Raw genomic sequence first — 14,949 nt, 5'->3', positions numbered from 1 at the left:
TTTCCCCCAACCCTTAGCTTCTCCCCACGGTCCTTGGGTGAACCTGGTCGGACCGAGAGAAACGAGGTGATTTTATCGTTTGCCTTAAAAAAGGACCAGATGCGGACATTTAATTCTATTTTATTTCCCGTTTACCACACAGGCTGTGATGGCTGCTGTACCGCAGCTCTCCCTGAAATGTCGAGAACTAAAGGTGCAAATGAAGCGAGGGCTGACTGATGCAGGGGAAAAAAAATCATATATATATATTATATCCTAAAAATCCCTGGCACTTCGGATGCCGGGAGCCACTCGTGCCTTCCCCATTTGTCCTCAGGCATCCGAGCCGCCGCGCCCACGCGAAGCCCTGCCGCCCCCCGCGCTCTCCCAGCGCAAGGCGCGCCCCCGCGGGGCTGGGGGACACCCCCTCCAGCCGATCCCTACCCCGGACCCCCGGCACGATGAATTAAAGACCTTCCAGGACCAGCACTTGCCCTGCTTTGTCTCCCTCCCCCAAAAAAAGAACTTGTCCTGCTGGCTCTCCCCAGAAGCGATGCCCGGAGCAGGGGCTCAGCCTCCCTGCCGCAGTGTCAGGCTGTGCGAGGGGACCAGCCGCAGCCCCCTGAGTGTGCCAGAGCTGCTCTTGTGTTCTCGGGAGGCTCCCGCTGAGCAAGGCTGGGTTGTTCCTTCCTCCCCAAAGCCCCCTCCCAAGGGACTTTCTGCCCCTTCACCCCAGATGACAGGAGGCAGACTTGGAGCCAGTGCCGTCTGGGGGCCCAGGGAGGGGACCCTGCTGAGCAGAGGTGGCTGGCGGGGCAGAGACCTCCCGGCTGGAGGTCGGGGTCCGGGAACAGGAGGCCACCTGGGTAGACACGAGTCCCTTTCACCCATTTAGGACACGGGAGGCCCTGTCGTGTGCTCAGTGCTGGAAAGCAGAGCTTAGATGCGGTCTTTGCAGGCTGGAGCTGAAAGGCAGCACCCCATGCTGAGCCCAAGCCCCATTTGCACACCAGGGTGATCTCCAGCCCAGCCTGGGTCCAGCTATTTGGCAGCCCCCATTGCCATGTGCCCTGTCACCAGTATTGCCACTGCCAGGTGCTCAGCACAGGTACAGTGCAGGGGCTTTGCTAGGACACCCGGGGGGGAGCAGATCCCATGGCTTTGTAGGTTTAAGGAGAAGGGACATGGTGGCAGAAGCACCCACTGGAATAGCATTAAAATGGGTACAGTTACATGTGCAAGGAGAGCTTCAGCATCACCCGTGCACACTTGTCACAAGTAGAAGTCACTGCCAGGTCTCTGATATTAAAAAGACAAACTTAAAACTGTTTTAAAATATTATAATTTCAGAACAGCTGTGCTGCTTCATTCCCCCTGCCGCAAACCCCAACACACACACACATTTTTACGTTTCTTGAACATGAACACAGCACAGAGATACATTCACATGGGTTTTCTTCTGTAAATAATGAATGTAAAAATTGTTAAAGAAAAGAAAGAAAAAAAAAGTAAAAGAAAGAAAGAAAGGAAGGAAGGAAGGAAGGAAGGAAGGAAGGAAGGAAGGAAGGAAGGAAGGAAGGAAGGAAGGAAAAAAAAAAAAAGAGCAAGCACAGAAATAAGCATACAAACCTAATCTATGGTCTGGGAAAAAATACAGACTGATCTCCAGCCCTAAACACCCACATGCAACTCAGCGCTAAAGTAAGACCCCACAAAAGCAAGGAAAGAAAATATCCATCTCTGCCTTCAGGACTAGAAAATAAAAGAAACAGACAGCTTTCTCAGCCTCCGCCCAGTCGCCAGGAGGCCACAGTGCTGGGCTTCACTCGCCACTGCCAGAGCCACCTCTTGCAGCACGAGGTGGGAGGCTGCTTCTGCAGCCCAGGCTTTCACTTCCCAGCAGTAACAGCAGCACTGATCTCTCTAAGTGTAAGGATTTGGGCCTTAGGGTCTCCAGCTCAGTTTTGCAGGTGAAGGGTTTTTCCACCTCTCTTGCCAGTGCCACAGCTGGGAAGAAAAGCGGCTCCCAGAGCAGCCACTGTCTCTGCACAGCACAGCTCAAGGGAGTGCACACTCCTCATCTCAGAGCTACCACAAGAATTACTGGCAAGTTTGCACCCATTCTGCTCACAGAAAAACAGCAAAAGCTGCCCAGGTAGCTGCCCTAGACAGGAGACATGCATTGGTAGGGACACACCAAAGCCCCAAACCATTGCTTAAATATCTTTGAAAAAATCTGCATTTCAAATACTTCAGGGAAAGCCTGATGCATATCCAGCAAAACCAGCAGGTGGGAGCCATCCCAACTGTGTACCAGTCCCTTTGCTGTCCCAGCCAGCAGTGTTCAGAAAACTCTTCACCTTCTTACCACACACCACCAAAACCTACCCCACAAAATACAAGCTCAGGTGTAACTTATTGAAGTCAGTGATGCTCCTCACCTGCTGACAGCCGAGGCTGTGCTGAGGTGCTCTGTAAGTGAGTGCTGATGCACAAATCACATAGATTTTGCTGTTGGAATTTATTTTCCACACATCTTTAGTATAAATGTAGGAAACTATGAGCTCCCAAATCTGTCCACCTGCAACAGTACATAAAGGAACTATACACAAACGGATAACAGTTTTTCTATGAGGTGCAAAATAACTCACCATTTCCACATGCTCCCGAAGAACAGAATAAAGTGTAGATAAAGTGTATGGCCTAAGCTCTTCAATAGTTCCTAGCTGATATTGATGGCAAAAAGATGCATAAATATAATCTGTGAACAGGGTGTTTGGGCCAGATGCTCTCTGCTCTCAGCCCCAACAAACCCCAGACAAGGCCAAACATTTTGGAGGTAGAAACACTGGCATTACTGAGCTGATATTTTACAGATGCTGCTGTACAGTTCTTATGAGTTTTTTCATAAATTCATAGTTGTTGCTGATCTCCAGACAGCAGATAGAAAAACTATTTGTGTTGGAAAGTTTTAAAGGTATGAAACAGTTAATATCCAGACCAACTGTGGTATCATTACAATAATAAAGATTATTAAAATAATTTCCACCTTTTGAATTAGGAGTTGTATAAAATAGCAGCATAAAAATGATGTTTAGAATAAAAACTCAGCACCAAGTTCTTACTGTAGCTGCTGCAAAACTGCACACAAATCTTATTGCAAGTGTAGTACTATTGTTTTTAATGGATTACATTTTATTAGATTTTGAAGAGTGTTCACATCATAAAATGCAGGCAGGAAGTACTGTGTATGTAAAACACATCCACATTAATTATGAAAGCTAGTAAATGAATCATACATTACTGCAAATATATTATGCATTGCTTACATCGCTTTGCCATGGCATGTTTGCACGATAGAAATAGAAACTAGAAAGAAAGTCTGAAAAAAAGAAAACAAAGCCCTAAGAATAAATAATAGCATTAGCTAAGGAGGAAAGAAGAAAGGGGAAAAGCACAGAGGGAAGATATGATACCAGCATGACCTTATTTTTGTAAGAAGCCAAACTAACGGCCCCTGTGATATTTCAGTACCTGTGCACTGCAAACCCAGGATTTGACGGGAACTCATGGGGTGATTTCTGTGACCAAGTTTTGTATTATTTTGACAGCAGAATCATGTGGCCTATCTTACAGAGCATCACTAGAACTCACACATCTCACTTATTTTTTCAAAAAATGACTTTGCTTGCCTGTTAGCATATTTTAGCAGAGTTGGTGAAGTACTGTATATGGAGAGTGAACTGGCTTTTCAAAATGACGACTTATTTCCTGCCAAATTTGCTTTAAGAAACCACTTCAGTTCTGCGCACGAGACTTCATGTCGCTTTGATTTACTATCCAGAATATAAAAGGAGATTGGTTTGGTTATAGTGGAATTTAAAGCAAAATTAAATTTTTCTCCTATAGGAAGAACATTATGATTTCATACAGCCAAAACACACACATCATGTCCGTAAAACACTCGCTGTATGCTCTTACATGAGGCAGGGAGGGGAGGCACACCATGAGCCTGTGGAGATAATACACATGCGGATCTGCATTCAGCCAAATCACGTTGAGATGCAAGGCTGATGATGAATCTTAAAAACTGCCATGAGGGTGGGGAAAGCACAGCTGGTGGCAGCCCTGAGCTCAGTGCCTGTCCCCTCACGCTGGTTTGTACCAGAGCATCTCGATGCCGTCAGCTCTGAAGGCAGCTGCCTGCAGAGCTAATGCTGGCAAGCTGGGCTTTTCTTCTGGCAGCTTTCTCTCCTAAGCAAGGGGTATTTTCCAGGTCAGTTATCCGACGGTTCACATTCCCCCCAAACCTGCTGGACCGCTGTGCTCTCCACTCTTCCAGATGCGAAAGCAGGGCTCTCTGAGCAAGGCAGGGGGCTGTATGCCCAGGATAGGCAGCAGAAGCTGCCTTTCTCTTGCAAACAGTGCCATCAGCCTCCCTCCTGCCTGTTTCGGAGGGGCCCCTCTCTGTCGTGCTCCTTGCACTGGTGTTGCCATCCGGTGGGTCTCACTTGTGTGCCAGGCTCCACGCTGCAGCGGTAACTGCAGCAGCAAACACAATGTGCAGTCCTTAGGGCTTTAAAATCTTGTTAGGCTCTGCATGGGCAATGGAATCTACTCGCATTCCAAAGATAACCTCCAGTGGATTTTAGGAAGAATTTTATTTAAGGTCAATTTTGGCACACACATGTTTAATCAAAATTAATTGCTCCACCCTATCCCTCCTTAGCACACACTGTCCGGGGTAAAAATACTGTATTGACAGAGAGGCTGTGGGCTATTAAGCCTCACTGAAGACTTTCATCCCCCTTTGTCATATATTGAAAGTATCTTTCCATGAAATTACTCATGTTAATTAACTCTATGGAGATGTCTGATGATTTTTACTAGACTAAAATCTTTGAAAGGAGGAAACTTGAAATGGGGAGTTTGTGATGAGCTCAGCCCATGGAGGAGGGATACTGAAAGCAGAAACCAGGGCAGGCACGTGCTGTAACTGCAGCAAACTGCACTGTTCAAGAATCTCAGTTTCACACAACCAAGCGACTAGGGCTGCTCTGGCCCATCGTATACATGAGTAGGTCCCAGAAATATTTGGTGCTTGATGCCAACTCATCATTTCCCTCCAGGTCTGAACACCCAAGAATGTCAGTTGAATATTCATTTCTGTTAGACCTCACATCACTGAAATGAAATCATGGAAAAACATCAGTTGGAAGGGATCTACGGAGGTCTTAAGCCCCACCTCCACTCAAAGCAGAGCGAATTTCAACATCAGATCAAGATAAATTTTATAGCAGTTAATCTGGTAAAGCCATGAATGAATTACACCACACTCTCACTCCCCAAGTGACTTTCAGTGAGATCTTTATGCTATTTCCCATCGAATTTTGTCTTTGTCTTAGAGCTGGATAACCTATTCTAGAGAAGTCTCAGGGATTGTACTGAGAACAGAACTGGATTTGCTAAGCCTACAAAGCTCTTGTTGTCTAACATGTCATTCACCATCCATTCTAAGCCACTGTCCTGGAGAAGGACGTAGGCCACTGTATTTAAATGGCTTGGACTGGCAGCAGACAGCCATGACTGCCTTCTTTCTGAGAAATAAAAGGAGAATAAGGTGTAATTAAAAACCTAGGAACACTGCCAATGGATCAGGTAAATCAAAACCTGTTATTCGCATTTGATAGACCCCTATCTCCCAAATTTTTCAGAGCATCACCCATGCCAGAGAGTGGCTGCACAGCCAACGCGTCATATTTAGGGATTTGGGTTCCATGCAACGCCATCTGGCTGATGCTGTCATTAACATTGCAAGAGAAAATGCTGTGGCATTGGTGGCAGGCACTGGGTGATGGCTGGCACACCCTGTGCCAGTGAGGTGGCCACATGCCCTCGTCCCTCCTCACCCTGGGTGGCTCCAGGGCACAGAGCTTAGCTCCCTTCTGTGTTACATTTCCACCACCTTAGAGCTGGGAAGTAAAATACGGCTTTTGGATTACTTCCGCTAGCTCCAGGCAATCTAGAACCTTTGCCAAAGAATTACATAGACGTAGTGTTAAAAAATAGGGTTGTCTCCAAAGTCTTTTAAATAAAGAGGCTGCAGTCGGCACCATTCCTGGCAGGCAGGCAGGCAGGGAGACTGACCTACCCATCAGGACCCCATTTTGCGACTTACAGCAGCCTGTCAGGAAAGATCGATAGTTGGCATGGTAACAAGCTCATTTCCCAAGAATGGAGTTCCTTTTTATTAAATTTGGCTGTCTATTGATCAGTTCCTGATCCACGTATCAAAACATGACAAGCACTTAATGAATCACAGATTTTTATTGAGCTGAATAAAAAAATATATATATCAGGAGGCAGCTGGGAAGTGCTCCCTGCTCACAAGTGCGGCATGGACTGCAGTAAGGGGCTGAGGCAGGGATGGAAAACTAGTATGGATGCAGCTTGCTCTTCTGGTGATTTCAGGACAGTGTTTGGAAGCCCCTCTGTTCCCACGCATGTTTCTTACTGCAGCAGCCCCATCAGACAGCTTCTGGTGATGGGTGGGATTCTACCCCCACTTACTGCCCATGGCTCTCAGCTCTGGTGGCAGTGAAGTGACAGAGGTCAACCCACGCACACGTGGTGAAAACATCTTTCAAGTTCAAGTCTTGTGTTGTTCAAACTTGGTCCTGCCAAGCTTTCTTTGCATCCTCAGCCACGTGGCCCTATCCCAGCAGCAGCTCGACCAGTCCTTGCTGCAGCCTGGCACCCCCTCTAACCGTCTCCCCTGCTTGCCAACCCAGGGATCCACACAACTCCTGTTCCCCAGCATCCCTGTCCCAGAAGGCAGGTAGCTCTGGTGTGGTACCAAACCCTTGGTCTTTCCACGAGAGCCATACAGTCCATCAGGAAGATGATAGGCCTGTTCAAATTGCTTTAGTGCACATTTACAAGAGAGATAATAACAACACCAAAGGCTTCTTCCGGACTATTAAATAATATCCACTTAAAATAGTGTCTGAATTCATATTGAAATGACAGACTATAATAACCCAGTCATAGCCATCCAGCATACAGAGCCGACTGTAGATGCTTAGCAAAATTGCAAGATGTACTTATTTACATGATACATTATATGATAGCTGATTTTTTCAGGTCATCTCCTTTGACTCGTCTGATACAGAGAAGTTGTTGTAAGATATCTCTCTATCCCCCTCTGTCAGCTATTTTAAAAGGAGACAAAACACCCTGACCACACACAGGAATATACTAGAGCTTTCAGACAATGAACAATTCTGCAAACTACGATAAAAATTTCAGACAGAAGCTAAAACACCCCAACATATCTCCTGTACGCCCTGGGGACAGTTGCCACATCAAAACCAATCAATTCACAGTGGATCCCACCATTTCAAGCAGCTTCACTTAAGGTAGTTCTTAAAAACTGCCCAAACCTTGCAGTGCATTTGGGTTTATTTGCCTACAGTCACAGCAGTGATCCTATGGCAGGGAGAGGACTTCACATCACTGGTGCTTAGTGATGTGCTTGGTGCACTGTGCCCAGCCACATGTATATATGCACGTCAGAGTGCACTGCTATCGCTCACGTTCCTGCAGGACCATCATCCTTTATCATTTAGGTTTGCTGACATTGCTTGAGCACCGGTCGGAAAGGTCACAAGAAGTCAGGCCAGGAAGCAGTGAGCTTTCGAGAGCAAGTGATGCCTAGAGAGCAGAGCAGAGCAGCCGTGTGCTGGCTGGGAATGACAGCGCCCCAGGTCTGCACAGACCCTGACATTCTCCTCCTCGACTCAGAGCAAAGGATGAACTTTGTCAACACATTACTCACGTTTTTTCCAGACACTACGAGAACAGGAAGAAATCAGGTTACATCAGTAAGTACGTAGACATGAGCAATTCTCTTAGCTGTCATACCCCTCCAAGGGCAGTTTTGGAGGAGAAACAAAAGCGCTGCATCGTCCGTTTGAGAGCTTAGCAAACCCTGCCAGCATCTGCACAGGAAGAGCAAGTCCCTATCTGTTCTCCATTTCAGGCTGTGCTCCCAGCCCTGCATGTTCCCTTCCTGAGAATACTCAGCCCAGACAAAGCTACCTAAGTGTCCTGAACACCTGAACACACCACAAGGCAAACAGTGCGAGACCTCTCCGGAGAACGAATTCCAAACCCATCACATCATTTTAGGGGGGTTTCTCCACGCACCCCCCAGGAGCTGGGGCCAGCCTTGTCCCAGCCACCAAGATGAATTTCAGGCAAACCAGCTCAGTGATGCCCGGGCAGAGAGTTCACATGCATTCAAGCAGCTGGTAAATTTCCTAAGGAAAGTGGTGGTTTGTGTGTTTGTGAGAATGAGCCATGTGCCGCTTTGAGCTGCTTTGGCAGGAGCAGTGGGATTTCAACAGATCTGTGCACTCAACTCCGTCAGGGCTGGGAAAAGCCGATCAACCCCAGCACTGAGCATCCTCCCCTTCCCCTTCCTAGGGCAACTAATTGTGGGGACAGGAAAGCAGACCGCAGGGACTAACAGCCTGATCTTGTGTGAGGGTTTAATTTAAGTTAGAAATAACATCTCTCTTTCTCCTATAGATCATCTTAGGATTTTGAAAGGGCAGTCACGCAACTTCCCCCGGCAGTTATGGCAGAACCGCGCTCGAAAATGAATGGAGCTCGTGGAAGCATTCAGGGGCTAACAATCGGATTTATAATTAGGCCTAAAAAGGGAAGAACACTGAATAAAAGCAGCACAGCCAATTTTAGAAGAAAAGGAAGTTCTGGATGGAATTCATTGGGGTAGGGCACTGAAGTGGAAATGGAAAGTGTTCAAAGATAAATGAGTTTAGGCCTAAGAGTTTGCTTGACATCTAGAAAATGTACTAGGAACACAGTGTCAAGAAAAGCTAACGTGAATAACAAAGAAACACAAGAAGTGAGAGAAGAGAGGAAAGAGCCACAAAACTTTGGTACAACAAAGAGTTGCAATTATAGAGGGAAATGTAATGAAGTGTAAAAAATCATAATGAAAGCAAAGATGGAGAGTGAAAGGATGATTGCATATTTGCTTAATGCACATCGGAGAAGTGTCAAAGACATGGGGAACAAGAGGTCACTAAATGAGAAAATAAAGCCTCAGAGGAAAGGCAGTGAATTTATTGCTTTAAATACAGATTTATTTGCCCGGGATTTACCACTTGAGGGCCAAGGACAGACACAAGCAATGGAAATGTTTTCCTAAAGAGGCAAGATTTCTGGAGGAAACCGAGCTCTGCCCTTAGACAGCCAGTAGCACAGTTCAGTCTGGCACAGCAGCAAACAGCTGGGGGCAACTGGGCTGCACATGGGGGGGATCTAATGGGGTCTTGGAAATTGAGGGAAACCTGAGCCTGACCATGTGTAGCATCCCCTAGGTACATGGGAAACAACATTTGTTTTCCAATAGGCTTTACTGTCACAACAAACGCTGCCTCAAAGTGGCTCAGATTTGCAAGTTATCTGCATCAGAGATAGAGCTTCCCTCCTCCTCCCTCCCTCCATCCCCCCCGCCTTCCCTGGATACAACCAGGACTCAAAATACCCGCCCCATCCTACTGGCACTTCCCAGTGCCCTTGCTGCATGGAAATAAGTCAGTGTCACGTCCTGCAAGACGTGCTTACTAGGTTTGGAGCAGCAGGACAAAATGTGGTGGAAATCATCTTGGGTGGGTGGGAAGCAGCACTCGTGGCCCCAGCTGGGGTTTGGGCTCTGCTGCACCCTGCTGCTCTGTGGCCATCAAAGGGCAAACTCAGGGTTTCCCAGCTGCAGGGAAAACTGAGCTTTGCTACTGAATGTGAAATACAGACAAAACACTGTTATCTGAGAATATATCCCTTTCCCAGCACAAGGCACAGCTGTGGCTCTGCATTCACAAGTCTAGCACTGGTTGCTGACTCCAGCCAAAAACACAAACCACCTCTTTCTGTAGTGTTGTTGCCAACAGCCCTCTCTTACACCCGGAGGCTCACAGAGCCTCAGGTACCATTTTGTGCCCTGCAATGGGGACTACCCTCACTAAGGGCACAGGCGGGGGTTCTGCTTTGTAGGGGACCACACTGAGGAAAGGTGTCAGCACTCTGTCAGTCCCCAGAATCACAGAATGGAACATTAAGCAGATGCTAATGGAGAACATGGCTTAGACCAGTCCATCCCCAGCACTGAGAAGCACTGGATTGGCAGACATGGGACATTGGCAGAGATGAATCCTCACCTCATCATGGGTCCCAGCAGTGGAAGCCTGTGTCAGTGCTGGATCACCCCAGTGGAAGTGTCAGGATCCTGAAGAAAGCCCCCAGGCTGCCTCAAACCCTCCTTTCCCTCTGCACCTATGAGGCTCAGCATCATCTCAGCAGCAAAAGAAGCTGATTGCCCATGGCTGCCCAGGAAACCTATGGAGAAAGCAAAAGGGAGAAGAATGAGGCTGCCAATGTATTTTCCCTCAAAATCTGTATAAACAGCAGAGTGATGCCCTGGGAGTGAGATCCTACTGGTGCATTTATCAACTGAGCGATATCTAGACAATTAGTTGTTTTCTCTAATTTAAGACTAATTTTGTCCCACCAGTTTAAATTAAAGCCCCCAATAGGATAATTTCCTTGCAATCTTAATTTTGTTACAAGCGTTTCATTAATCCAATCATAACTTCTATAATATTGTTTGGCAGCTGATTGAGACTACAGTAACCACAGGGGTTCGGGCGCATTGTCTCATTTATGATAAAAAAAAATAATAAGTGAAATGACTCCAATTAAAAATTCTTTTACTACTGTCTAATATGTGAAACTCCCCAAAGTCAGGCCAGGAGCATCATTATTCCATCCACACAGCCCGTCTGCGGGTGACAGCAGAAGCTACATTCTAATGTCAACCGTATATAAGTGTCTGTCTGTCTAGCTGTCTATGGCAATAACATATTTAAGGAGAAATGCCAAGGTGGCTGAATGCCATTCACATTTGAAAATATTTGTCTGTGGCTTTGGAGAATTTTCTCCGGAGGATTTTGGATTTCCTTCACAGGTCTCCTTTGGCTCCCTGAAGTCATATATTCAAAGCATCCCACGCCATAATACAAATACTCAGCACATGGCAATTCCCTGCAGATCTCATATTCATAGCAAGAAATGGGAGAGAGAGGAATCTGATGCAGGAAAAATCTTGTGGCAGTAATTTCTATTAACACACAGTGTTGGCAGCATGAACTTCAGCTTGGAGATGTGCTGATTTGAGGAGGAAAAAAAAAAAAAAAAAGCAGTGGGGATTTTAAAGCGAATTCAAGTCTTAAAAACTGCACTTTCTTCAAGGCACACACAATCATTCCTGACAGAAGTTTTCCAGATGCATTGAAGTATAGAAGGGAAGTGACAGAAAGCCCTTGAAATAAACACAACAAAGGAGTCAAAAGAAAATCAAAATTAATCTAGGCCATATAATAGAAATAATATAGCCAATGGGATCGTTTCTACTTCTCCTCAATGAACAAGAGCCCACAAGAATGGAGGGACAGCTTCACTTCGCAACCTGGACGAAAACTAAAAGGTTCTGAAGAACCCAGGGATGAACCCCAGCACCCGGTTTCTCCTGGATGAAACCCTGTGGTGTTTGCCAGACTCCCTCTGAGGAGGAGCACAACATCAGGCTGGACATTGAGTAGGTGCCCAGATGAGAAAATACAACTCATTTTTTAGCCAGCCCCATGCCACAGTGCCAGGACAGAGGATGGGGGATTTGGGGCCATGCCACTGCCCAGGCTCAGAAGCTTCAAAGGCAGTGGGACATGGGATGGAGAGGGGATCAGCCAATTGGCCCTGCTCCATCCTCAGCAAGGGCATGTGAAGTATCCAGATAGAAAATGCCATGTACAAGTGTGCTTTCCATCCCACTTAAGGGTGAGTCAAGATCCAGAAATTGCCCCAAAATAACCATAAACAAAGAATTTCCTTTGGGGACTGCCAAATTTCTCCCTTTTGGCAGGGGTAGGACAACAGCAAAACAAGAACTGTCAGGGACTCCTGCCAGTTATCCCACCAACACAGCAGTTCTTCCCACCTAAAAAAAAAAAGCAAAAGTGAAGCACAGCCTGTTTCAAACCCTTTTCCCCGTACTTCCTCAAGCACACTCCTGGGAAACAAGAAGAAGCGAGAAAACCAAAGCAGCTCCTACCACCTTTTGATGTTTAATAATCTGCTCCTGCTAAGCAACCTGCTTGGCAAACTTGTTTTTCTCATCAAAAAACAATTCTGGGAGGTGAGGTGGGAGCACCAGCCATGTCCCTGCACACTTGCCCCATGGCCATCCTGGCTGTGCTCAAGGGAAGGGAAAATCAGCACTCATCACTCCACACTGGTGTCCCAGTGTCATATGGAGGATGGTTTGCAGAGCGCAAGTGGTAGTGCCCATACGCTAAGCTGGTAAACTCAGGAATTACGGATTTTCCTCCTCAAAATCATGATTTTCTCCTGTCTTTGTTTCTGTAAAATTTCTACCCCAAGGTTACAAGTCTGCCTTGCTCAAAAGAAAACTTTGGCCTTCAGGGAGGGCCAGGAGGGGTTGGTTGCCTTTAAACAGCGACACTTTTCCTTTTTCTTCCTACCCAACCAACCCAGGCAGATCTCTCATTTTGTCATTACAGCTCTTCCTTTTGTGTCCTGACCTAAAAGGAATTAACTTCTGCCCGACTTGAAAATAACAGGAGCAGGCAGCAAGGCCTGTACTGATAACTATGGGTTTAGAGGCTTCACGCTACAGTTTCCACACATCTCAGCTGACGAGATGCACTGAGCTGCACGGGGCCAAGCAGCTTTGCTGGAGGAGGACCTGGGTGCTGATAGAGGCAGCAGAGCTGGCAACGCAGGGTCAGAGCAGTTCAGCCCCTCATTCACAGGGACTCTGTCCTGGTGTTGCACTCCAGCCCTAGCCCTTGTGGAAATTAGTCTTTGCATGGATACGTATAAATGAATCCAGGACATTGCTTGCGTAACGCTAACGTTTTGCAGTATCTGGCATTTGCCGCTAGTTGAAGGCAAAGCAAACCATGCTTCAGTGGAGCATAAAATTGCTTTCCTTTGGAACAAGCAGGGCATTGTAGTAATAGGCAAAACTGTACATTGTGTTAACGGCTGTATTTTCACATTATTGATTTACATTGTGTAATGCCATGCAAGACCTGCTTTCAATGATATGTGCATCTGTCATATCACAAGAACTGCAAAAGAGCTAGGCTGGAGGCTGCTAGGAAAATGAAGCGCTGAGGATCCCGGGGCACATTCACATCCATGTGCCCATCATGTGGAGGTGATGATTAGGGGGATGTTGTGGTAATGAGCAGGTCCCAAGTGTGTGCTATGTAAATCAAGGCTGCCCGGGTCAGCTCTGACTTACTGCGCACATCCAACTTTTTCAGCCTGCTTGCTCTCCTGACAAGGAGAGTGTATGTAAATGGCTTCCCCTGGCAGCTTCCTCAGCTAGACATGTTTCAAGGCATCCAAGATGGATGTGTTGCATTTTTTTTTCTCTCCATCCCAACCTTTTTCTGCTAGCGCCAGATCTGTGTGGCCCCAGTGTGAGGCTCTCCATGAGGATCCCCATCCCCTGGGTGAAAGGGAGCAGAGGGGTATAAAAGAGCCACTGAAGATGAAATTTGTGAGGCTTTCTATGGTAGCCATTAAACACGCCTCAGAACAGGAAGACAAATATTCTGCTGATACAACATTTTGAATCTAAGCAAACTTACCTGAAATATACAATAATGCAGTGTTGCTATCAAAATTTTATTTAAAAAAATAGTCACTAGTTAATGCTTTTGTTTTATATCTTCTAGTGTGATAATAAATTAGGTAAGCTACATTTACTGATCTATAAAATCTGACCTCATTGTTTGCTTTGGCTCCAGGTGCTACATATTACATCAAGCAACACTGAAATAGTATTTTTCTTCCCTTTTATTTGGTTATTTCTAAAAGGATTAAATTGTCTCACTGTTTAGAAAGAAAGGACAGCTCTGGACCCATCTCATCAGACCAAAAGTTAGGCAATCAGCCTCCAAATCCTTCCTCAGCTACCAACTTTCTAGCCTCAGGTAGGACACTGTGTTTGTGCATCATCCCCTCCAGGTACAAAAGGACCCAGCTCTGCCCTGGAGGATGCTGTGAGTAGCAGCACCGGAGAAGGGCTCAGCCACCCAGAGCCTGCAGAAGGCCATGGAACACAAGGACAGACTGCCCTAAAACCAAATATTATTTAAATATTTGTCTAGAATGTGTCAGATTTAATAATCAGAGGTTTTTTTTGTTGTTGTTTTGTTTTGTTTTTTTCTTGTCAGCAGGCAGTGACAATAGCTCTGTCTTTTGTTTTTACACACAGCAGGCTGGAAATTGTAGGAAAAAGCATGTAACATTGAGTTACATGTAGTTACTCAAAAGTTGATTGTAATCTCTCTTCTTAACATGCTGCCCCTGACTGGGTTTATAAACACAGCATCTGCAGACGGTCTTTCTTCAGAAAAAAAACTTAGATATCCCCTGAGATGAATTCCCATCGGGAAGATTTTAATGGAATATTTGAATATTGATCTAGATATGAGCTCCTTTCTTCTAAATTTCTAGACCTGTGGCCATGCCTCAGGCGGAGTGCCCTGACGTTCCCAGCCACACTTCAGTCCTCACAGTGACATGTCATAACTTCGGACACCAGCACAAACCCACTGCATTGGATCCAAGAGGGGGAGAAATGATTTTGGAAGGTGGCTTTTTACCCCAGCTACTTCAACACAGAAACATGGTAGAAGCTCAGGCCAACACACTGCCTGTCTCCTCCCTGTCCCTGCACTCATATCTGCTACATGCTTGTCACACACCGAGATGGAAACCTGGGGTTATGTGGCAGTTCTCCTTTTCAGTTCACCTTTAACTGTAGATTACTTGTATGTGTGCTCGTGG

Source organism: Anas platyrhynchos, chromosome 10 (genome assembly GCF_047663525.1).
Source record: "Anas platyrhynchos isolate ZD024472 breed Pekin duck chromosome 10, IASCAAS_PekinDuck_T2T, whole genome shotgun sequence".
Classification (NCBI taxonomy): Eukaryota; Metazoa; Chordata; class Aves; order Anseriformes; family Anatidae; genus Anas; species Anas platyrhynchos.
This window is presented reverse-complemented; position numbering follows the sequence as displayed.